Here is a 22,650-nt window from a genome sequence, read left to right as displayed (position 1 = left end):
CCTTTAAACTTCTGATCAAGATGGTTGACCGAGATAATTGGGAAAGTTCCCCTTCTCTTCCAAAAATAACAAAAACAAAATCCAGAGGTGAGCTCAAAAGCTGGGAAGGGAGATCTCCAGATGCCAGAAAAAAGAAGCCAGAGTTGGAGGAGAAGGAGGCCTGGGGACTGTGGATGGAGGGTCTCCTATGGGTCTGGGTTGTAACAATGCACTGGCAGGGAGTTCAGGCGTCAAGATCCCTGGATGCAGGAGGAGAGACTGAACTCCCAGAGATAAGGACTGCCCATCAATGAAATAGGGATTAAAACTCCACCCACCTGCCCCAGATGTGGGCTTTATGCTCTGGACCTTGGGTAGCAAGAGTTACTTGAGGGAAATCAGAAAGCACAAGCTTGCACAGTATGAGTGTGAAACTAAATGTACACAGCCAGATCTCAAGCCAAAAAATACCACTGAAAACAAGTCTCGCACAACGTGAATGTAAAAACTAGCCTGGGACTCCACAGAGTCTGCAGGAGCCAAAGTGAGACTGTCCCCCTAAGGTGACCTCCGTAACCCAGGGCACACAGGTGGAATTCTCACAAGGGCTTACATATGCCAGAGACAAGCTTACATCTCACACACCATGCAAGCTTGTATGTTCTCATTTCCCTCAAGTAACTAAAAAATGACAAAACCCACAGTGACATTCACCCCTTGAGAGAGGGTCAACAGACACAACAAATGGGAGAATTCACTAAGAACTGCAGATAAGAGTAATGTCCAAAGAATTTGAAAATAGGCATGGTTTAGATGATCAAGGTGAAAAGTACAAATAAATTTTGTAATGCAAGATGAAAAGCAGTTGGGTTTGACAAAGAAACAAAGATTGCTAATGCAAGTGAAGAAAGAAATAATTTTGGAGATAAAGCTGAGAAAATAAAATGCTCAAAATATAGCTCAAAGAGGCAAAGAGATGGTACAAATATGAAACAGAAATTGAGACAATGAACACAAAACAGGAAGCTCCAAAATATAGCTGAGTTCCAGAAAGAAATTAGAGATAGAACGAAGGAGAGAGAATAGTCAAAGACATACTGGTGGAGAATTTTCCATAATGAAAAATCATTAACCAGTTTGCAGTAGAACCCTAAATCTTGAAGAGGATACATAACATGGTCCAAACCCAACTCCTTGCAATTAAATTACAGAATATGTAAGATGATATAAAACTCTTTAAAACGTGTACCTGGGCCTTCCCTGGTGGTCCAGTGGTTAAGACTCTGCCCTCCCAATGCAGAGGGCTCGGGTTCGATCCCTGGTCAGGGAACTAGATCCCGCATGCCACAACTAAGACCCGGCACAGCCAAATAAATAAATTAAATTAAATTAAATTAAATTAAATTAAACGTGTACCTGAAAAGGAGCTGCAATCAGACTGACAGCAGACTTTTGATTGGCAACAACACATGTCAGAAGATGATCAAATACTATTTTCTAAATGGTAAGAGAAAGTAACTATCAACTTCATATCTATACTCAGTTAAATGATGATTCAAGAGGAGGGAAGCTTTTCCCAGCAGCTATGAGCCTGGGATGCTGGCAGGGCTGCTGTCAAGGGTCCTCGTCATCATCTCCCCTGTTTTCATTACCCTCAGCACTCTCTCAATATCATTGTTTCACTCCCTGATACGAGTAAAGGTAAAATAAATGTATTTTCAGACATACAAAGACTAAGAGACTTACTACCTGAAAGAGCAAATAAAATAATGCAATACTGAAAGAAGAAAATGGAAGCTATAAGGAATCAGTGGGCATCAAAAAGCAAGAAAGTTATGAAATGGGTAAAAACATTTGGCAAATCTACTATAAGAATAGCAATAATAATATTTGAGGGGATATTTGAAATGAGAAGGAATTAAAATTCTCGACCACAATGTCATGGGTGATAGAAAGGCAGTATTTAGGGTGGAATTAAAGATTCTTATCCGGTGGGAGAGTAGAGTTATTGGTTAGCATCAAAATCTGAAAAAAAGATAGTTGTGTATGCTTAATACTATAATAATAAAAGTATAGAAATGTGACTGTATAATTTCAAAAGAAAAAAGAAACAAAAACAGAGCTGAAGGCTCTGGAAGAAAGAAGGAAGAAAGAAAAAAAAGCAAGGGAAGTGAAAGCTAAAATAGACCAAAGTAAATATAAATGGATTAAACTTTTATTAAACCATCAGTGAGACAGGAAAAAAGTTCCCTCATTCATTGGATACTCTGACAGCACCCTGGTTGCCCTATTCTCCAGTGTCAGCATGGGAGGAAGTAATTTTTCATGACAAGAACCCTTCATTTCACTCTTATCTTCATAAGAAATGAAGTCTTATCTGTCATGTCTTTCTGCAGATATGATCAGATCCCAGATCAAGAGTCTCCACTGACGTAATGATGGTGTATCTCCAGGGGGCAGGGGTGGGAGAGTTGATTTTGATAGCTCTACCCAGATTTAGTGAACACAGGAAGGCTGAAGAAGCAGTGAGCCTCTTCCTACGTGGAGCAGATGGAGAGATGCCAAAATGCAGGCCAAGTTAGATGAGTCACAACATGGGTGAATGCCTTTCCTCAACGAGTGCTGATAACTGAATCAATGGCCACACACAGAGAGGTTTTGTGAAGAAGACTTTGGGGTTTTAATTCAGGTTTGGCTCAATAGGATTTGACTACTAGATCAGCTAATGTGATTTTAGAAGGCAATAATGGAGGTAGAGTGTCCATAAAAGGGTATGATAGTGCGATAGACCCTCTCTACTTATTCGTATCTGACCACAGCTGGGAGGCTAAATTCAAAGGTAGGTCCAGAGGGCATCACTGCGATGTTAATAGTTGTCAATCTCTATCTCATGAATACTTATAGGAATATGGGGGGGGGGGTTGCTTATCTTAGATCAGACATGCCATTTGTCCCTAAATATTCCATGAGTTGTATGGTGCATGGAGAATTGGACCTCATCTTTGTGGCCTCAGTAAACAGAAATGGAACCACTAAGAACGTGTAACCAAACTGTTCAACAATGACAGTTTCAGGAGGTAGAGAACTTCTTATTGCAGAAAGTGTTCAAGCAAAAGTGAGACCACTTTCTTTTGGCAGCTTTATAAGGGATTGATGCACTGGGTCGGCGGTTGACTTTTCTGGGCCCTAATCTCCTTCTCTACCTTATCTACACCTAAGGCTTTGATGCTGTGTTTTCCCTGACACTTTCACTGAGTACCCAGGGTGGGACTGATGCCTTTTATATCCCACTTATGACTCCCTCTTCAAGCCTCATGTGTATTTGTGATGCTGACACAATAAGGCAAATCCTGACAATAAACTAAAGGAGAGAAGAAAAGGTCTCTGTGAAGGGGATCCCTTCATCCCTATTCAGAGCATCACAACCCTTGTGGTGTCTTCAGAATTACCTGAGGATACTGCATGATTCCTGGGTTCCTATTAAATTAGAACCTTAGACTTATGGCAGGAAATCAGCATTTCTAACAAGTTTCGCAAGTGGTTTTTATGCACACTTAGGCATAAAAACCGCTACTGGATTTCAACCTAGCCTCTGGTGACTGTTTGAGACTTGTTTTTCTCAAACTTTTTCTGCTCTGACAACCCCAATAGATGACATTCTCACACAAACCCTCTCAGATGTCTTTGGTGCTGGGACGTAAAATAGGCAATAGGTTATATGCAAATCATATTTAATAAGTTGTAACTCCACCCTTGTTCTTGCTCAGGATGCAGTAGACATAGATATTCACTGAGGACTGATAATGGCTCTACATTCATCCACTCATCTTCCATCCACCATCCATCCATCCACCTACGCATCCATCCATCCACTCATCCATCCATCATCCATCCTTCCGTGCATCCATGCATCCATGCATCCATCTATCCATTCATCCACCATGTATTTATTAAGCATCTACTATTGTTTGTAGTGTGTGCCAGTAGATGGTGGGGAATAGGTAAGAACTGATTCACCACTGAGTTTAGAGTAATGTTTGTTCTGCCCTTATATCTATTGTGCCTTTCACCAAGAGACACAGTGACAATAAATGAGCTCTTTGGAAGTGTGTCCTTGCTTGTCCCTTCCATTGAGGCCGCACTGGCACAGTGGAAAAACTGAAGGCACTGGAAGCACCTAGAAGTGGTTTTGAGTGCACTATATGACTTTGGTATCTATTAACTCTCTGAGACTCAGTTTCTTCATTTCTAAAGTGAAATGATAAGAACAATAATAAAATTGATGTGAAGATACGAGTGTTGTACAATTTAAACCTTCTCTGAATAGTAGAGGAGTGTGTGTGTGTGTGTGTGTGTGTGTGTGTGTGTGTGTCTGTCTGTCTGTCTGTGTGTGTGTGTAATATATATCCAAGCTCTGGAAAATGCTATTGAACTTGAACTATGGAATTTTCCCACCTTGAGGTGTATGTACCCACTAACTCCCATCAGTCACTGGCTGCTCCCAGTAGCATTAATTCCTGTCAATTCCAACCTGAAATGTCTATGAGCAGATCAGGTTCTGGTGGCCAGAGAAAGCCTTTAGGCAAAAAAGTGCAGGTGCTGGAAGTTGGACTTTGGGCCAGAGTGCACTGGAAAGGGAAGGGCCAAAGGGATATGGACAGGGCACCTGTGGTGTCTGCTAGCGTGTGTGTGTGTGTGTGTGTGTGTGTGTGTGTGTGTGTGTGGTTACGTATGTGACCTTTAGATGGGGACTGCACTAGAGAGCCTTTAATCACGCAGAGTCTGCGACAATAGACAATAGTTGGTCCGTATACGGGATGCAGGGGAACCACCAAATGCTTGAGAGTTGGATGCACATTTGCTGTCACTACTTGGAACCCTCTCACTGAGACTGTCCTTTCTTTCTGGGGTTTCCAGGCATTTTGGTCACCCCTTGAGCAGCAATATCCCACTTTCCAGCTCTGTCTTTGCAGCTTGGTTTTCATTCCTGAAACACTAGCCTTCTGTAGCTTCTACCAGAGGCATCCTCTGTCCTCTCTCTCTTCTCGAGAGCTTTGTTTAGTGTGGATCCAACAGCCATTTCTAGACAGCACTGATGTAGAGACACATCCACAGATGTTCAGATGGTCTTCTGGTATTAACAATCTGGTGCACAGAGCTTCAAACCAGATACACAGAAAGATATAACCCTCTTCTCATTTGTGTACTCCTGGTATAAATCCTAAAATGAACTTTCCTCCCAGGCTGTGGGGTTGAGAACCATTGTGCACAGTACATGACACTTGCAGCTTCAGCCGCCTATGGTGAATGGCCTGTACATTGTAGACCCTCGATCCTGCTGGTGAGCCTTCTGTCTCTAAGCCACAGTGTGTGGTGTTAGAAATGAAGTGGAATTCTGTCTCAGGGATGAAACTTCCTCCAAGTCTCTGGAATTAAATGAAGGAAGGAGTGGACCTGAGTTGTTGTCATAGCTTAAAGGATTTCTACTGACCAAAAGGCTTGATGGAATTTCAATCCTGGGCTCTGAGTCCGCCTCCTCTAGGGACAGGTTCTGTGTCCGTGATCAGCAGAACAAAGGCCAGCCAAGGCCATTAATATTTCAAAAATGTAAACATGGAAATGGCATTACGAGAGATGCATTGCTCCTCCAGGGCAATTCTTGTGGACTGAGTGAAGGGTCCTTCAGGAAGCTCCTGTGGCAACTCGGCATCTGTCTGCTGCTGCGTTCTTACACCCTGTTTTAGAAATAAGCCTGGTGTGTCCTAACTCCTTGTCTTCCCTGAATAACTGCTGTCCTCCTCCAGTGCCAGTCTTGGTTCACCATGCTGCCTCCACTCCGTTCCTGCACCGTGAATTTAGGAGTCCCAGGCTTCTCCCCACCCCCCGTCCCACATCCTATCAGCTTAATCAATAGATGACGTCAGACCAGGATGCACCACACGCCGGTGATGCTCTGACTTGTGACGATATTTACTGAGCCTTCTATGTGCTCCAGCAGGGAGATGCCAATAGAGGATGACACAGGCTCTGATGTCAGAGCGTAATTATGTGCGCAGGGAGATGGGACAATTCATATAAAACGATGGCCACCAACTTAGGACACCGCAATGGCCATACCAGCCCCAGGGTTGGAATGTGTGTCAAAGTAGGAGTGATGTCTGTTGGCACTGAGACTCAGGAAAGCTTCAGGAGAGTGGACATTGAATTGCCTCTTGAAGGATGAGCTGAGGGATTATTCTAGTGATGTCACAGAGGCCTGAGGGCACGGGGTCCAACATATGCTGAGCTTTAGGGGACGCACATTAAGGATTTGTTTGTATTGCAGATGCTGATGAACTTGGAGGTGACAGTACTGGGTAATGGCTAAAAAGTCAGGCTCTGGAACCAGACTCTGGTCCTACCGCTTACCAGCAGTGGGGCCTCTGTGCCTCAGTTTCCCCAGCTATAGAATGGGGATAATGAGAGTGGGGACTCTAAAGTCCTGGTGTGGGAACCGTATCTTGAGGACTGAAGAAGTTGGTAATTCTAAAGCACTCTGACTCATGCCTGGTCTACGTTAGAGGTGAGATGGCTGTCACTGTCATTATTACTAATGACACAATCGCACAGGAAGAACTTTTCTTACTGTCAAATGGGAGAACCCAGGTCTGTGTGGAAAAAGTGATTTTTTCTTTAAGGACCCCGTATCTAGTAGCCAGCAGAGATGGAACTCGAGGCCAGGGCTCCTGACTCCCAGCTGATCATTTCTCTGTGTCAAGACTAGGAGGCTGTGACTCTTTACCTTATCTTTCTAGGAGAAGACAAAATTTTGTCTGAAAATATCTGATATGTAACCATATTGTTCCCAGAAACCAAGATCAATAATTCTGAACTGTATCAGAATGCCACAGGAAAGTAAATGATTCCACAACTTCAACCACAGCGCTAAAAGCACCCAGCTTCTGCTGAGCACCATGCTGAGGGCTTGGGGAGAGATAATTGCTGGTATTTTTTCCCCTGTACTTTGGAAACTTAAAGTGGAGAGAAAGAAAAGACAAGGCAGAAAGGCCTACCAAAAAACTACAACAGTAGAACTTGTGTAGTGCTTGCTGTGTTTCAGACTCTGTTCTGTGAGCTCTACGTACATTAACTCGTTTAATCTCATCATAACACTTTGAGGTAGATTGTATCATTAAACCCATTTTCCAGGTGAAAATACTGAGACTTATAGGGGCCATTATTTTGCCAAGTTAACACAGTTAGAAAAAGAGCTGGAATAGAGCCCCAGCTTCTGCCCAAAGTCTGTGCTCATGTCTATTTATTAAAAAGGAAGAATCATATTTTAATATTTATTAAAAATATGTCATTTGTAACAAATTATCTAGTTTAAGTGAAATTGAGCTTCAGTAATATTTTCCTCAAGCTTTCAAAAATATTAAATACAATTTCCATTTTTAATCCTGAATATGATGCATTATTTATTTTGAATAATTAATTTTAATAGCTAGTGACACATATAAGGAAGTATTTATCACTATTTTGGGGAGAAGGATATAAACTAAGTTTTAAACATACTTCTAGTGAGAAAATGAGTAAGAATAGAGCTCGCCTAGATTACATCCTCAATCTTTAATACGTTCCTCTGGCTTGATGTATTAAGTTGGACATTTCATGGTTTATCTCATTGTTATATAAAGAGTTTTTCCCCAGTAGTGGTGCCCTAGGGAATCCATGCATTATGGAAGGGCAGATTTAGAAGTTAGTTTTGGGGATTAGGATGTTCTTCCTCATACAAAGAATGGCAGGATCCCAAGACAGGTGACTAAAGCCCACCTGAGCTGTGTCACATCATCCAAACTGGGCTAGAAGAAACACCGCAGGTACATTCACTCCACGGGCAAGTGTATCAAGAGTATTAACATGTGCTGGGCAAATACCTCCTTCCAGAGGCGTGATGTAGCTTCTCCCCTTCCCTGCCAGGGGCTGGCTATGGGGGTTGGGGTGGCCGTCATGGTCACCTACAGGGTGGTGGCTGGAAGGAGTGGAAAGAAGGCGATTGGGGGCTGGCGAGTGAGAAGCTGGTCATTCCTAGGTCCAGGGTAGTTAAAGGGTCCAGGGATATCTCTTTAGCCAGTAATCTTCATGACCTATTATTGTCTATCTCCCTGCCACCTTTTTTTTTTTTGTCGTCTTTTTTTGTAGATGCCAGTGATGGGCCTGCATGAATCCTGTACCATCACCTTCACTAAAGTTTCTCTCCCTTGAAGCCCTCTGTAGAACAAGACACATCTCAAAGCTTCTCTCTGATTCTTCTGCTTCTCAAGGAAATGACCTGGAAGTTTTCTGTAACAAGATTGTACTGAATAGTGTTTCCCCAAAATTCATGACTACCTGGAACCTCCAAGTGTGACCTTATTTGGAAATGGGGTCTTTGCAGATATAATTAGTTAAGAAGAGGTGATACTGGAGTAGGGTGGCCCTTAGATTCAGTGACTGGTGTCCTTATAAGAAGAGAAGAGACATCTGCAGAGACAGAGGGAAGAAGGCCATGTGAAGATGAGGCAGAGATTGGAGTGATGCTGCTATAAGTTGAGGAGTATCTAAAGCCACCAGAAGCTGCAAGAGGAAAGGAAGGATTCTTTTCTAGAGCTTTCACAGGGAGCGTGGCCCTCCTAACATCTTGATTTTGGACTTCCAGCATCCAGAACTATGGAAGAATAAGTTTCTGTCATTTAAGGCCCTCCATTTTTGGTTATCTGCTATGGAAGCCCCTGGAAACAAACACCAAGAGGTTTTAGTGGGGCTTTTCAGTTGCCCACCCTGCCTATTACCAGCCCCCACCCAGCACCTCTTCCCAGTGTTTCTAATAAAGCTGGGAGGGGAGAAGGAGGACATTGGAGTAAGAGACGTCCCTCTCAACATGAAGACAAGTGAGACAACCCAGGGAAATACTAAAAGATTGGAGGTGTCCGAAAGAAAGGGAGACTTGCCTTCCCCCGCTGGACATTGGCTTAACAAGTGGACTTGCCGATTTGCCTCTCTGAGAGACATGGGAGGGGAGGCAGCCTGGACAGAGGGTGGGCGTGAAGCAGGCTGAGCTTCTTGTGGGTCAGTGGACATCCCAGGAAGAAAGCTGAGCTTGAACCATCTTGCTGGTACCCAGCTAAGAGGAGTGTCCATCAGGCACAGGAATCCTAGCAGTAAGAGGCTTTGGGATTTTCCCCTGATGTAGGGAACAATGGGGCAGGGGTGAAAGAGGTCAACCCAGGACCAGGTTCTGAATGTCAGGGAATTGTGCAGTAGGTGGGGGCAGAGAAGGGAGCTGACAGAGCCCTCAGCTCATACATGCACCCCACAAGACAGCCAGCATTTGGATGCTGCCATTCAGAGGAATCATAAGCCAGGCAGCCAGCAGAGCTTCAAGAACCACCCAAGAGAGGATGCCAGTAGCGACCACTTAAGTGAATAGGCCTGTGTCCCTTTCTGGTGCCTCCTCGCTGCCCCATCCACCGAGAGAGCTCAGGCAGCAGGGTGTGGGCATTGTAGAAGCAGATCTCACCCACCCTTCAACATTTAAGGTCCCAGCTCAAGTCTGCATAGAGGGAAGGAGGACATGGGATTTACATCAAGATTGGGATTGAAGCTTTGGAATGCACCAGTGACTGGGAAGGTGTGGAATCTGCCCAAGATACTGTTAAGGGGTGTTCAAAGGATGATTCAGCAGAGCAAAGTGAGAAGGGCAGTGTTTAGAAGAAATAAAAGCATGTTGTGTTTGTAACCCCATGTTCTGAGACTCCTTAATAAACTGGTTACAGTCTCAAGAGTTTTTGCTTTATTTATGTATTTACTCACGTGATACGGACACGAGCAGCAGTGAATGGACTCGTCTGCTCTTCCTCTTCTCATTATCATCAGCAAGCCTGCTGGGAAAGGGACAGGATCGTTGGTGTCTCCCCTCAAGACTCTTAGTTCTTTGAGGCCAAGAACTTGGGCTTGTCTCTCTGTCTACCTTGCAGTTGTCAGATGAGCCCAGTGAGTCCCAGTTGAGGAATTCAGGAATGGATCAAAGAATAAATTGAGACTAAAGACTGAGAATAAGGACGTAAGACACCTCACCTACATTTCAAAAGGACCCTCCAACCCCGCTTTCTAGACATTTTACCTCAGGAGTCAGCATCATGGTTCCGGTGTGGAGGATGGGAAGACAGTAGAGTGACGATACCATTCTGTGGAAGACGCGGGGCTTGGGGGGCTGAGGTTCCCTCATCCCAAGTGAATGCCAGTTAGAGATGAGAAGTAAGGGTCAGAGCTCGGGGGAGGAGCTCTGGGAGGGGAAAGGGGTGGGGGATTCTAAACAGTGACTGCCAGCGGGGAAAGGGAGAGAGATTCTGTGTTTGTGTTGTCTACATGGAACACACCAGGGCAACCGTTTTTTAGGTCGAATACAGCTATGATATAGAGATGTATATATTAAGGAAAGGTGCTTAGCTTGTTTATCTACTTCCCTTAAAATGTTTAATATGGAAGCAACCTAAATGTCCGTTGACAGATGAATGGATAAAGAAGATGTGGTGTGTATATATATATATATATATATATATATATATATATATATATATATACGTATATATATATATATATACACACATACAAAGGAATACTACTCATCCATAAAAAGAATGAAATAATGCCATTTGCAGAAACATGGATAGACTGAGAGATTATCATACTAAACGAAGTATGTCAGACAGAGAAAAGACAAATATCACATGATATCACTTACATTTGGACTCTAAAAAATGATATAAATAAACTTATTTATAAAACAGAAATAGACTCACAGATGTAGAAAACAAACTTATGGTTACCAAAGGGGAAAGGGGGGAGGAGGGATAAATTAGGAGCTTGGGATTAACAGATACACACTACCATATATAAAATAGATAAACAACAAGGACCTACTGTATAGAACAGGGAACTCTATTCAATATTTTGTAATAACCTATAATGGAAAAGAATCTGAAAAAGAATATATATATACAGTTGTATAACTGAATCACTTTGCTGTACACCTGAAACTAATACAACATTGTAAATCAATTATACTTCAATAAAAAAAATGTTGCCATTCAAATCGCTTCAAAGGAAAAAAACTGTTTAACAACTGCGTTTTGGAGAGGAGTATATATTTGTGGATGCCTAAGAGCAATGCGGCTATGAGTTAGGAACTGGGAAATAAGTATCCTATTGCATGCATGTCTTCATGTCTTTGCATCTTCAGGTGAACTTTGGTTTTGGACAGCACATTGCCGATCCCAAGACTTGAGTCATCCTGAGAGATTTTACTTCAGTGGTGTGGTGTTCTATTTTATGAGAGAATTTTAGAAGAAAGAACTTCCATCGTAACCATGTACTGAGGTGAGCTTTAAATGTATGAGTCTCAGGGAGCAGTGGTATGCTCTCAATGAAACATCAAATTAATGATAAACTCTGATGATTTGACCAAAAAAAATCTACTGAATTCTTACTCAGAATATCTTTACTTCTAGCCAATGAGGTTTTTGTTGTTGTTTGGGGGATGCAGAGGCATCCTAATGTGTAGTTAATGAAAAGAACATGTGTTTTCACACTAGCACACTTACAAGTAAGAAATATGAATGCTTCATTTGGAAGAATAAATTGGTTAGTCAACATAATGTATTTGACAATTTTGGTAAGACAAAATGAGAAAGCTGATTTGAAGGACTCCATCTTAAAAAAAAGAATCATATTGTGGAGCTGCGGTTACTTTTCAACTAGAAGAAATAAAATTGTGCATCTTCAAAATATGCAGAGTATCCAACTTGCAACTAATCCTTAATTTTGAATCAATAAGGTTTAATATTTCACTAGCAATCGTAGGTTGAAATCAATGCTGTCATGGCTCTTTGGAAGAACAGAAGCTTATGAAACAAAGAATTGAAGGCAATCATCCAAGGATGAAATAAAAGAAGTATGTTTTGCAAGGTTTTTGTGAAAGGAAAAGATATAGCAGCCCAACCCATCCCCTGGAGGTCTTTTCCTTCCAGTTTCAGCGTGAGGTTCTGGTGGCTCACGAAAATGGGTTCAAAAGATTTAGTGAAAAAAAGAATGGGGACGTAATCAGCCTGCTGAGTGTTTGAGAATGAGCCAGGTTGGGACATCATTAGTAGGTGTCTTTGCCTCATTATTCTTTCAAACTGGGAACCCTGATGTTTATGTTGATAAACTATGGCGCCTGTATCAGTTAGCTCTTATGGCATAACAAACTACCCCAAAACGGAGTAGGCAAAAACAATAGCCATTTTCTTCTCTCACATGTCTGTGGCTTGGCAGTTCGGGCTGGGCTCAGCTGGGCAGTTTTTCTTGTTTCATCCAAGTTTATTCATGTGTCGGCCGTCGGCTTCTGGGTTGGCTGGGGCCTGGCTAGTCTGAGATGCCAACAGACAGGATGGCAAGTCTCTGTTGCACATGGTCTCTCATCCTCCAGCAGGCTAGCCTGGGCTTGATCTTTGCAGGATTCCAAGGGGTGGAAGTATGCAGGGCCTCTTGATGCCTGGGCCCCAGATTGGCAGCCTGTCATGTCCACTTTATTCTTTTGCCTGAAGTAAGTTATAACAACAACCCAGATTCAAGGTAGGGAGAGGTAGACTCCATTTCTTGATGAGAAGAGTCACAAAGTCACATTGCTAAGGGTGTGATTATATGGAGAACCGAAGGACTGTGGCCATTTTGCAGCCTATCACAGAGCTACTCTTATGATTAGTCAATGCCCCAAAGAGCAGCAGACTTATGGCACTTACTCACTGTTGGAAACACCATTTCCCCGTAGAGGGCGCCATATTTGGAGAGAGGAAATGGCTGGGATTAGAAGTATCTCCTGATTATCTTCTCTGCAGTTTTCAGACCACTTTACAGAAGGAGAAAATAACAAAACACACAGTCTTCCCCTGAGATCTCCAGGGTCAGGTCTTAAGAAGAGGAAATAAATAGAACAGGATCTTCATTGTGGAATGAAACATCATGGTGATTAATTTTTAAATGCTCAGTTCTCAAGGGAGACAACACCTTGCACTGTGAGAAAGCTGAGGGAGAGGCTCCAGCAACAAGCTCCGAGTGCGATGTGGAGTTTAAACCGCTGGCAATAAAATGTTATGTCTAAACAGCTGGTAATGTACAGGAATTCCCATATGTAAACACATGGCTGGGGGGATAATGTTAACAACAGTCTGGGGGCCTGTATGATGGCCAAGACGTGTAAATCCCAGCAGTGTCAGCCGCCACAGCTGGGTGGATTAGTGCCCTCGAGGGTGCAAGCCTTCCAGAACTGTGAAGGGGAAGAACGCAAGGCTGCGTGCTGCCTGTGATGGGCACCTGCTCATGCCTGAAAGTATTTACTGTCTTTTTAGTTAGTTACTGATAACTAAACAAGTCTTCAGAGGTGACTACTCGGTGCCTAAATTGTCCCCTTGTTATACTCATAGGATGACAAGGCATTTGTCTGTGCAAGAGCTGAGAGGAAGACAAGGGCACTTCTAAAGGCTTCCCCCAGGTCCGGCCCGACACCCTCCACGAACCCGCACCCTGCACTCAACTGTCAGCCATCTGTGCCCTTGTCCCATCTTTCCTCTCCTTGCTCCAGGTGTCTTAATGACTCTTGTTCGGTACCTGTGGCAGACAGACTTTCAGGTGGCCTCATATTCATACCTGGTATAATCCTTTCTTCTTGAATGTGGGTGGGACCTCTGACTTGCTTCTAAACCACAGAACATGGCAAAGGTGATGAAGTGACACCCTGTTCCAGGACTCTGTCAGATGTGAAAGTGGACAGGGCTGGGGCACAGAGAATGGAGGCAAGTCCTGGGTAGCAATGAGGGTGATGGGGAAGTAGGGAAGCAAAGGACATCTTAAGCTGCCAGTGGCAGGTGTGGACAGAGAACAAAATCTGGTCAAAGAAACGACACAGACGAGAAGAAGTTTCAAAAGGGTAAAATAAACCTGGAAGAAGGTGCAGGGATGGGGACCTTTGGAATGTCAGTAGGGCTGCGGTGGAGCTGCCTGGAGGTCTGGGCTGGAAATCCAACTCCCACTGAGTCAAATGCTACCTGTTCCATGAAGCCGTCTTTGATGGGCCTCCAAACCCAACTTAAAGTTAAATGTGACCCTCTCCTTATCCTGCTGATCTTTTCTTTGAGCCTCTATTACAATCTACTTTATTCTGCCTTTTATTTAAAGCCAATTACATATTTACTTACGTGTCTTTAGATTTTAAGCTCCTCCAGGGAAAGCAATGTGTCATGGTCATTTTTAGTTTTCCATCACACTTTCTCTATGTACACAAAGTACCTTGAAGTAATACTTTGCTAGTGCTTGTGTGTTGGATTTTATCAGCAGGCTCTATGACAATTCTCCTGTCCACACATCTACATACATCAAATATTTTGCCTTGTAGAATCACACAGGGCAATTCTCACTCCAGAAAAAAATAGTTCCCTCAACAGCCCAGCCTATAAACTCAATACTGGGAACTAAGAATTGAGAACTCAGTCCTTCATGTGGCAACATCTGTGTTTTGGTTGCCCTGAAACTCTATCTCTGATCTTCTGTAACTCCCTCCATCTTTATGGAGCAGTGAAAATTGTGTTTTCTCATTCTTCCTATGTTAGCTCTCCAGATATTAGAAGACTGCCACCTTGCTTCTCCTCGTGTAAATATCACCAACCATGTCAACTATTCTTCACCTAGAGTAGTAGCCATATCTCTCACTTGTATTGTTCCCCTCCTATGCATTGTCTCTTACCTGCCTTAGAATGCAGTGCCTGACCTGAACCTGTATCTCTACCAGCCCACCAGGTAGCAAGATCATAACTACTTTTAGAGGGGGCCCTGGAAATCTACTAATGATGTCCAAGACCCCTTAGATTTTGCTACTGGCTACAACAGTTTATGAGGGCTATTTTGCCTGGGACCAAGTCTTCTCTCCTTGAACTGCTCCTAAGCTGAGATTCTCTATTGTGCTGTTGATCTGGGAATCAATCAAAGGACTATACAACTCATTCCTTTTACATTTCTTCTGTAAGGTTTTGGGGCCATTGGACTAGCAGGGTGAGCACATTTTGGACCCTGATTCTTTTAACCTATTAGTGACCCCATAATTATGTCCTTCCATGTTCTAACAAGCATGCCTCCTACAACATCATTCAAGACACTGATAAGCTGGTTGAACAGAACAGAGCAAAACACAGAGCCCCAGGGCACATGGCTTCCTCCTTGTAGGCTGACATCACTCTATTAATCAACGCTTTGGACACGCTTGTTCAACCAGTTACAAATTCACTTAACTGTCCTCTAGTCCCACCCCCATTTCTCCTTCTTGTCCGCAAGAATATCCTGAGCGACTCTGTCAAGTGCCTTGCTGAAACCCAGATCCACTGATCAACCAGCCTAATAACCCTATCAAGAGAGGAAACGAGATTAGATTGGGGTGGCTTGTGTAGGAGACGGCAGCCTCTTGGCAGTCGCTGTTTTCTCGTCCCTGAGCTCACAGATCAACCAGTAATGATTAGTTCTCGCTTTCTGCCAGGGATCAATATTAAGCCCACTGATCTGTATTTCACAGAATAACCCTTCCTCTCTCCCGCCTTATCTCCAAGCCCTCCCTCCACCCTTCTGAAAATTGAACCCTTTGCTGACTCAACTCTTCAGAATCTTTCCTTTGCTCCTTGTTTTCTTGAACAATCCTTGAGTCTTCTGTCACTTTCATGTCTCCTGATAATTCCTGGGGAGCCTCTTACTGTCCTCCAGCCTCAGTTTCTTCCTCTGGAAACAACAAGCCCACTCTCATCTGACCCCTGAGGTCACCCTGAGAACCCAATAAAGAAATGTCTACGAAAGCTCCTTACACAATGCCCAGCATGTAATGGATAATTGTTAATTGAATAATCTACAAAGAACCCCATAAATAAGAAATTTTATTATAGTTACATGTAAGATACCCACATATATACACAGAGTGCTTTCCTCCAAAGCCAAATAAATTACATTTTGAGACTTAGTGTGTGCTGTCATAATTTTAGAAAGGTGTTCTTCAGAGAATCTAAAAGATTTTGACCTGATTGTCTATTCAAAATCAGCTTACCCTAAAATCAGATTTAATAAGAACCTGAAATTTTGCTACACTTCAACTGCTTAGCTCTATTTAAGGAAATTTATGATCGTTGGCATAGTTTTTATACCTTTGTGCTGGCTTAGGTGGGTAAATTGAATGATTGTGTTTTGGATCAAATAGTACGGTATTTGAAACCTAAAAAAAAAAAATTCTGCTGGAAAGAGAGTGTGGGAAAACATTCTCTTTTTTTCCCCAACACATCTATTGGAAAAACACTTCTTAACGGAAGTAGAATTTGCATGATATGTGCTAATTATGATGTTTCTACTGTTAATTGGCAAATAGCCCAGAAGTAGTAACGATGTTTCTTATCTCAATCAACTGACAATATCCTTCATCCTTGCTACTTAGAGTATGATCTTCACTCTTCTAGAAGTAAAATAAGTTGTAGGTTGCTAGGGACCTTAGCATTCAACCTAGGTGAACACGGTTAATTTGTAGGAGGGGAAACTGAGGCACCTAGAGGCTAGGTGACTTGCTCAAGGTGACCCCTGGGGAATGGCTGAGCTGGATCTGTCAGCCAGGGTCTCCTGACTCCAGACCTGTGTCATTTGTAATGATCTGTAGCCGTACTGACAGGTTTAGGATCTTTGGGGTGACCTGTCATAGGTCCTTTGCTTCTAATTCCATTGGACGGTGACCTGGAAAAAAAATCCTGTGTGTGGTTGTCAACCAGCCTCCTTCTTGCCATTTAACTTAGTCCCTGGAAACATGAAAGCTTCAACTCTGTGCTGTCTGGTGCCCAGGGCAACGCGGATGCTGAGATGACAACGTGCATCTCTGTGATGCACAAATTAGAGCTGATTGATGGAAGGCCACCAATAAAATGTCACATCTTATAGATGTGGATGGGCCATGGGGCCAGTGATAAAGTGAGACCAGTGGGCTCTGACATCCACACAGCCCGGCCATAGTATTGACAGTGGGAGATAGTATTGATCGAGCTGCCAAGATGATCCTATTATGCAATTAGAATATTAGATTTGCATTTTTAATTCCTTTAAAAGAAATTGGCTTGAGGCAATTATGGCAGGAAAATATGAAGATGGATCCAACTGCTTTGAAAATAAGAACTCAGAAGAAGCTTTTAGGGAGATGCAGTCATTATCAGAGAAAAGTTTTACTTATAAAAATGGGCAACAAGGAAGTAATAAAAACACAAAGACAGGCAAGTTGAAAGGGCTCGTGGAAACCAACTTTACTCCAGTGGAGAAGAATGAAATCCCCCCCAACCCAAGAACACAGTTTAGACCAGCCGGGGGTATTTAGTTACACTCAGTGTGAACACACATGCACATCACACTGTGGGCGGACTTCCACTGCATCTGCGCAGGGCTGTCTTCCCTTGCTTGTGCTGCAGACATGTTTCCTATACAGTAACCCCACCCCCACATCCATGGTTTTGCTTCCTGCAGTTTCAGTTACCTGCAGTCAACCATGGTCTGAAAATATTACGTGGAAAATTCCAGGAATAAACAACTCATCAAGTTTTAAGTTGTTCTGAGTAATGTGATGAGATCTCATGCCATCTGCGCCATCGCACCCGGGACGTGAATCATCCTTATGTCCAGTGTGCCCTGCCCCTTGGTCACTCAGTAGCCGTATTGGTCATCAGACCACTCACAGGGTTTGTGTTCAAGTGACCCCTATTTTACTTAATAATGGCCCCAAAGCACAAAGGCAGTGATGCTCACAATTTGGATACACCAAAGAGAAGCTGTATAGTGCTTCCTTTAAGTGAAAAGGTGAAAGTTCTCGACTTAAGGAAAGAAGAAAAATCCTATGCTGAGGTTGCTAAGACCTACGGTAACAAGGAATCTTTTATCTGTGAAACTGTGAAGAAAGAAAAAGAAATTTGTTCTAGTTTTTCTCTCATACTTCAAAGTGCAAAAGCTATGGCCACGGTGCACAGTAAGCACTTAGGATGGAAAAGGCATTATATTTGTACAATAAGATATTTTGAGAGAAAGAGACCACATTCACAGAACTTTTATTATAGTATATTGTTATAATTCTCCTATTTTATTATTAGTTATTGTTAATTTCTTACTGCGCCTAATTTATAAATTAAACTTTTTGATATGTATGTATAGAAAAAACAGCATAAATATGGTTCAGTCTGGTTTCAGGCACCCACTGGGGGTCTTGGAACGTATTCCCCCGCGGATAAGGGGGAGCTACTTGTACCAGCTCAGCCCGGTTACTGGTTTCTGTTTAAGAGACCTTTTTCACCAGGGGTTTTTGTGCCGGCTTGGCTGCATGGGCAACTGACGTGAGTCCTCCTTCCTCTGAAGTAATAATATTCTAAAAATCATAGACTCCATTTATAATGGCTTTTGGGGAAATGTTTAAAATCTGAGAGGTACTAGCAAATACTTTTTTTTTTTTAATTTAACTTTATTTATATTTTTGGTTGCGTTGGGTCTTCGTTGCTGCGTGTGGGCTTTTCTCTAGTTGTGGCGAGTGGGGGCTACTCTTCCTTGAGGTGCGTGGGCTTCTCGTTGCGGTGGCTTCTCTTGTTGCGGAGCACAGGCTCTAGGCACGCCGGCTCAGTAGTTGTGGCACGTGGGCTCAGTAGTTGTGGCACATGGGCTTAGTTGCTCCGTGGCATGTGGGATCTTCCCAGGCCAGGGCTCAAACCCGTGCCCCCTGCATTGGCAGGTGGATTCTTAACCACTGCGCCACCAGGGAAGCCCGTAAATATTTTAGAAACAAGAAACTGCGTCCTTTTGAAGTGTGGTTGGCATTTGTTCCATCAGGGTGGTCTGGGCTGGATCTGTGGTCCAAACGGTTCCTGAGCCCTTGGGAGAATTTCTGGGTAAGCTGAGATGAGGTCATCAGATAAGAAGTTGAAGCCACAGTGAAATTACAAGCCAGATTTCAAGGGGAAAAGACTTCTGTCCTCTGGAGCTTCTAACGTAGTGGGCAGACAAGCAAGAAATTACAATAAAAGTGGATAATTGGTATAATGAAGGGAAGGACACCCAGCAGAGGCTCAGTCATATTGATACCACCACCTCCTCCACCACCAACAAAAAGCACACAGCTAGCTGTCAATGCTAAGTGTTTCCAAGTGTGATGGAAGAGGAAGGTCAAAGCTATTTAAGGAAATTCAGAAAGGTTTCCTGGAGGTCATTGCGTTTGAGTTGAGACTTGAAGGAATAGGAGTTTGAACAAAGGAACAGCACTGAATGTGAAAATGTGTGGAGAAGAGCATGGTGTGCTCAGGGCTTCTGCTCAGCAGGCTAAGGGCTTATGTGATGAAGGCTCAACAGGTCAGGGGAGCGGGCCTGATGCGTGGACGCCATATTGGTCCTGAAAAAGCACACAAGGTGGAGGTATTTAGGGAAAGAGCTAGAACGGAGACACAGGTGGTATTGGGAGACACATTTATGCTCTAAGGAGGACACTTTTAATCACAGATTGGTTCCATCTGTCCACTCAGCAGACATTTATTAGGCCCCTGTATGTGCTGGGCATGGCCCTGGGTGCTGGGGCCCTAAGGAGCTTAAGAGCAGAGTTCTTTCTCTCCAGAGGCTCACAGGGGAGCCCAGGGGTGGATGCCTTTGTAGGAGGGAGTGAACTCCTGAGAGGTACATGGGTGCAGACAGAGAGAGTGATGTCATGAATAAATCTGAATAATGTATTTCAGAAACAGTGGCGACTTTGAGGGGATTTAAGAAACGTTAGTCTTATAGAGAACGCAAATTGCTGAGCAGGACTTCTGCTCTTCACGGACTTGGCAAAGGTAAGCTTACTCCCAGCCTCTCTGTACAAACCATCAGATTCATTTGGTCCCTGGGTTCTGCTGAGCTTTGTCACCTGATGTATTCATTTCCTGGAGCTGCTGTAACAAATTGTCACAATTCGAGTGGCTTAAAACAACAGAAATTTATTCTCTGGCAGTTTTGAGGGCTAGAAGTTCAAAATCAAGGTGTCAACAGGGTTGGTTCCTTCTGGAAGCTTGGAGGGAGGATCTATTCCATGCCTTTCTCCTAGCTTCTGGTGGCTGCTGGGAACCTTTGGCATTCCTTGGCTGGTAGATGCATCACTCCAATCTCTGCCTCCATCTCACACGCCTTCTTCCCTGTGTGTCTGTTGTCAACTCCTTGTGCCTTTCTCTTCTGACACCTGCCATTGGATTTAGGCGGTCTCACCCTAAATCCAGGATGATCTCATCTTGAGCTCCTTAACTTATTACTTAATTACCGCAAAGACCCTTTTTCCAAATGAGATCACATTCATGGGTTCTGGGAGCTTAGGACTTAGACATATCTTTGGATGGGGGGGGACATTATTCAACCCATAGGAGTAGTAAGAAAGGACCTCCCTTCAAGAGAAAAAGGGAGAAGGCTCAAATCAATAGAATTAGAAATGAAAAAGGAGAAGTAACCACTGACACTGCAGAAATACAAAAGATCATGAGAGATTACTACAAGCAACTCTATGCCAATAAAATGGACAACCTGGAAGAAATGGACAGATTCTTAGAAATGCACAAACTGCCGAGACTGAACCAGGAAGAAATAGAAAATATGAACAGACCAATCACAAGCACTGAAATTGAAACTGTGATTAAAAACCTTCCAACAAACAAAAGCCCAGGACCAGATGGCTTCACAGGCGAATTCTATCAAACATTTAGAGAAGAGCTAACACCTATCCTTCTCAAACTCTTCCAAAATATTGCAGAGGGAGGAACACTCCCAAACTCATTCTACGAGGCCACCATCACGCTGATACCAAAACCAGACAAAGATGTCACAAAGAAAGAAAACTACAGGCCAATATCACTGATGAACATAGATGCAAAAATCCTCAACAAAATACTAGCAAACAGAATCCAACAGCACATTAAAAGGATCATACACCATGATCAAGTGGGGTTTATCCCAGGAATGCAAGGATTCTTCAACATACGCAAATCAATCAATGTGATACACCATATTAACAAATTGAAGGAGAAAAACCATATGATCATCTCAATAGATGCAGAGAAAGCTTTTGACAAAATTCAACACCCATTTATGATAAAAGCCCTGCAGAAAGTAGGCATAGAGGGAACTTTCCTCAACATAATAAAGGCCATATATGACAAACCCACAGCCAACATTGTCCTCAATGGTGAAAAACTGAAACCATTTCCACTAAGATCAGGAACAAGACAAGGTTGCCCACTCTCACCACTATTATTCAACATAGTTTTGGAAGTGTTAGCCACAGCAATCAGAGAAGACAAAGAAATAAAAGGAATCCAAATTGGAAAAGAAGAAGTAAAGCTGTCATTATTTGCAGATGACATGATACTATACATAGAGAATCCTAAAGATGCTACCAGAAAACTCCTAGAGCTAGTCAATGAAATTGGTAAAGTAGCAGGATACAAAATTAATGCACAGAAATCTCTTGCATTTCTATACACTAATGACGAAAAATCTGAAAGTGAAATTAAGAAAACACTCCCGTTTACCACTGCAACAAAAAGAATAAAATATCTAGGAATAAACCTACCTAAGGAGACAAAAGACCTGTATGCAGAAAATTTTAAGACACTGATGAAAGAAATTAAAGATGATACAAAGAGATGGAGAGATATACCATGTTCCTGGATTGGAAGAATCAACATTGTGAAAATGACTCTACTACCCAAAGCAATCTACAGCTTCAATGCAATCCCTATCAAACTACCACTGACATTTTTCACAGAAGTAGAACAAAAAATTTCACAATTTGTATGGAAACACAAAAGACCCTGAATAGCCAAAACAATCTTGAGAACGAAAAATAGAGCTGGAGGAATCAGGCTCCCTGACTTCAGACTATATTACAAAGCTTCAGTAATCAAGACAGTATGGTACTGGCACAAAAACAGAGATCTAGATCAATGGAACAGGATAGAAAGCCCAGAGATAAACCCACACACATATGGTCACCTTATCTTTGATAAAGGAGGCAAGCATATACAGTGGAGAAAAGACAGCCTCTTCAATAAGTGGTGCTGGGAAAATTGGACAGGTACATGTAAAAGTATGAAATTAGAGCACTCCCTGACACCATGCACAAAAATAAACTCAAAATTGATTAAAGACCTAAGTGTAAGGCCAGACACTATCAAACTCTTAGAGGAAAACATAGGCAGAACACTCTATGACATACATCACAGCAAGATTCTTTTTGACCCAGCTCCCAGAGAAATGGAAATCAGAACACAAATAAACAAATGGCACTTAATGAAACTTAAAAGCTTTTGCACAGCAAAGGAAACCATAAACAAGACCAAAAGACAACCATCAGAACGGGAGAAAATATTTGCAAATGAAGCAACTGACAAAGGATTAATCTCCAAGATTTACAAGCAGCTCATGCAGCTCAATAACAAAAAAACGAACAACCCAATCCAAAAATGGGCAGAAGACCTAAATAGACATTTCTCCAAAGAAGATATACAGATGGCCTACAGACACATGAAAGAATGCTCAACATCATTAATCATTAGAGAAATGCAA

At 42.7% G+C, this 22,650-nt stretch overlaps 1 protein-coding gene and 1 long non-coding RNA gene across 2 annotated transcripts in view; one reads left to right on the top strand and one right to left on the bottom strand.

The window, feature by feature from the left end:
* The window catches only part of SETD4 (SET domain containing 4), a 586,654-nt gene that overhangs the window by 365,120 nt on the left and 198,884 nt on the right, over window positions 1–22,650 (top strand). Inside the window, exon 21 of the mRNA XM_082458843.1 lies at window positions 8,161–11,376. The gene's annotated coding sequence lies outside the window, so the exon portion shown is untranslated. The remainder of the gene's footprint in view (window positions 1–8,160; window positions 11,377–22,650) is intronic.
* The window catches only part of LOC309659311, a 34,506-nt gene continuing 13,371 nt past the window's right edge, over window positions 1,516–22,650 (bottom strand). The window contains exon 2 of the long non-coding RNA XR_014262741.1: window positions 1,516–20,470. This is a non-coding gene — a long non-coding RNA (uncharacterized lncRNA). The remainder of the gene's footprint in view (window positions 20,471–22,650) is intronic.

This window comes from Balaenoptera physalus (genome assembly GCF_965194825.1).
Source record: "Balaenoptera physalus genome assembly, chromosome: 4".
Classification (NCBI taxonomy): domain Eukaryota; kingdom Metazoa; phylum Chordata; class Mammalia; order Artiodactyla; family Balaenopteridae; genus Balaenoptera; species Balaenoptera physalus.
Note: the sequence above shows the minus strand (reverse complement) of the source record. Positions and strands in the feature narration are given on the sequence as shown.